Consider the following 3,755-nt stretch of genomic DNA (forward strand, 5'->3'; position numbering starts at 1 on the left):
CCACACACAACTGGAAATGGATTAAACCTCCCCAGAATAGGGTGCAACTCCTTGAGTAATATTCACCCTTAAACTTCATATCTTACAAATTAAATACTATAACATGAGCAAGACAGCATTACAGTCTTCATTTTTGTAACTAAACACGTGGTCATAGTTCATACTTATCACTACCTTCTTCCACTACCCATTCCATGTTCCCTTTACCCTCAGCAAGCACTTCAGCTGGCTGTGGTTCTTTGCCTGGTGGGGTGATGCAAACCTTCATTCCTAAAGTTTATGAAGTTATTTCTATGAAGATGTGACCCACCCAATTGTGGGTGGGACCTTTTGATTAGGTGGTTTTCATGGAGCTGTGTCTCTGTGGATTTTGGACTTTTGAGTTATTTATACCTTAATCATTTATATATACATGAGAGAGAAAGCTGGAATAGGAATTTTAAGAGGTAAGTATATTAGTTACGGTTCTCTAGAGAAACAGAATCAACCAGGAACACTTCCAAATATAAAAATTATAAAAGTGTCTCACGTGACTGTGGGAATGCAGAGTCCAAAATCCACAGGGCAGGCTGTGAAGCCTATGATTCCGATGGAGGGTCTGGATGAACTCCACAGGAGAGGCTTGCTGGCTGAAGCAGGAAGAGAGCCTTTTTCCTCTGAATCCTCCTTAAAAGGCTTCCAGTGATTAGATTAAGCATCACTCATTGCAGAAGACACTCCCCTTGGCTGATTACAAATGGAATCAGCTGTGGATGCAGCTGACGTGATCATGATTTAATTCTATGAAATGTCCTCATTGCAACAGACAGGCCAGCACTTGCCCAACCAGACAAACAGGCACCACCGCTTGGCCAAGTTGACACATGAACCTGACCATGACAGTGAACAAAAGGGAAATATATTTGAATGTGGTCAAAAAGGGAAATTTTAGGTTGTATACATGTTACTAGAATAAATTTTTTTTTTAAAAAAGCAAAAAACAAAAAAATCCCACATAGGAATGTATAATGCAAACAGTGAACCCTAATATAAACCATGAACTATGGGTAATAGTACAATTGTAAAAATTGTGACAAGTGTACCACACTAATGCAAGGTGTTAATAACAATGTGGTATATGGGAACTCTGTATTTTATTCATGATTTTTCTGTTAACCTACAGCTTCTTTAATAGAAAAAAAGAAATATAAATTAGAGTGTGACAGAAAGACCTAGGAAGAGTCACCAAGGTGCCCCACCAATATCTCCTAAACAGCCCCATTCCAGTGTACACCATTGCTTTCCACTGCAATGTAGGAACACCGGTTGGGAATGTTGAATGGAATCGCTAAAAGAATGGGAGGTGGCAAAGCCAAAAGGACAAATGTTATCACTTCAGGCTCCAGCTGAAAAAACAGATTTGCAAAATTAGTTAATATTACTTGGAGGAAGTAATTATTTTGTCATCTACAATTTATATAAACTTAAATAAAAGCAAATTATGTTTTGAGACCAAGACTCTATTGATGAAAAAAAAAGAGTCATACTGCAGTACTGGGAACTCTCATGTTGCCCAAAACCAAAGTGTCTGATTCCAATATCACTTTTACAGACATTTCCTTTCCTGCTAGTTGATTTTTCCTTTACTTCTGCTGATCAAAGTGAATTTGTTTGTAAATCCAGATCAAAAGTGATAAGGTTCATTGGGATAAGTAAGCTGTCAAAATGTTGAGAAAGAGACATTGGAATTAAGAGTCCATTCTCCATGTCAGGCAATAATAATAATTCAACATCTTTGCATTTTCACTTACTTTGTTTAGCTTTTTCCTTTTCTTCTTATGCTCACTAAGTTGTAAGGATCCTTCTGAAACTGTTCCTAGAAAACCGAAGAAGGTGAGCCAACCATGCTGGGTGATTAGAGTGCAAGTTTAATTGTCTTATGCCAGTTGGATATTATACTGGATTTGCCTCACCAGGGCCTAGTGCGGAAGAGCAGACTTCAGGCTGAACAGGTCTAGGTAATACATCACAGCAAATGAGGTTAGCGCCCCATCCATCCTCCCATAACCCTTAGGGACTCACCATTTGAGTACTCACTGATGCCAATTGCTTCTTACACAATGCACTTGCCACTCTGCCTGAGGTCTTCCTCTAGCTTCAGGGACAAGCTTGTGTTTCATGCATTCACAGGGCAGGCCAGACATGGCAGGGATTGATGGTCCCTGGAAGCTGCCCTCTACCGACAATGGGTGGCATAGGTGGATAGATGTCTAGCTTCCTTATTCCTCATCTAAGACAACTCTGAGACCTATTCAACATCCTCTATGAGAGACCCCCAACATGATGTTTGAATCCCATTTGCCCATGTGATCATCTGCTCATGAATGCATTCTAAAATTGGTTTCCTTCCTTTACTGTTTCATGTCCCCTCTCCCCTACTAAAACTTCCTGGGATCACCTCCAAAATTAGCTAATTTCACCCCTCAGTCTCAATGTCTGCTTTTAAGGGGACCCCACTAGAGACACATGCAGTGTTTTATTTTGCTAAAGCTGACAAAATGTAATATACCAGAAACGGGTATATTAAAAGTCCCCTTTTACAATGGAGACTTGCTAATTTACAAACTTACAGTTTTTTGGCTGTGAAAATGTCTACCTCAAGGCATCAGCAGGTGATGCTTTCTCCCTGAAGACTGGCTATCAGTAATCTGGGACTCCTCTGTCATGTGGGAAACCACCTGGTGACATCTGTTGGTGTCTCCATTCTCTCCTAGGATTTGTTGCTTCCGGTTTCTGGCTAGTTCTCTCTTGGCTTCTCTGGGGCTTTTTCCCCTGTGTTTCACTCTAAGGCACTATTTCTCTTGAGTTAATTCATTTATAATCTGGAAAAAAAATTACTTAAAAGGCATGAAGAGTTGGACTTCTCGACATGGTTTTTTTTTTTATATTCAAGAATTAAATCTTTATTAGAGATAGCATCTGATTGGTTCTTACAGATTAGCTTCCAATCGATTATTTCCTATGTATTGGTTTACAATATTACATCTTATTATATTTCTTGACAATGTGTGAGGGCTTCCTTTGTATCCATTCATATTTTTTATTTCAAGCTAATATGTATTGATTTGTAGAACTTTTCACTTCAACCTCACAAAACTCTGCCTTAGCTGATTTTTCCTCAGTTAATATATTGAGTAGACATGGTTTTCCCATTAAAGGTTGAGTCTATAGAGCATTAACAAACAAAAACAAAACCATATTTATTAGGGTTCTCTAGGGAAACAGAAGAACAGGAGTTATGAGATTTATAAAAGTGTCTCATACAACTATGGTGATACATGAGTCCAAATTCTGTAGGGCAGGCTGCAAGCTGGGAACTCTGATGAAGGTTTTTGATGAATTCTCCAGGAGAATTTGGCTGGCTGAAATAGATATGAAAATTCCCTTTTGTGACTGCTGAAAGTATCACTTCTTCTTTTAAAGCCTCAACAGATACGATGCATTGGATAGATGTCACCTTGTTGGTCAAGGTGTAGTGGAGAGGCTGGGGGGAACTGCCTGAAAATGTAGAGCTGTGTTCCAGTAGCCATGTTTCTTGAAGATGATTGTATAATGATACAGCTTTCACAATGTGACTGTGTGATTGTGAAAACCTTGTGTCTGATGCTTCTTTTATCTACGGTATGGACAGATGAGTAAAACATATGGAACGAGGATGAATAATAGGGGGAACAAATGTTAAAATAAATTTAGAGTGAAATCCTGGTGATCGGTGA

The sequence above is a fragment of the Tamandua tetradactyla genome, chromosome X, assembly GCF_023851605.1.
Source record: "Tamandua tetradactyla isolate mTamTet1 chromosome X, mTamTet1.pri, whole genome shotgun sequence".
NCBI lineage: Eukaryota > Metazoa > Chordata > Mammalia > Pilosa > Myrmecophagidae > Tamandua > Tamandua tetradactyla.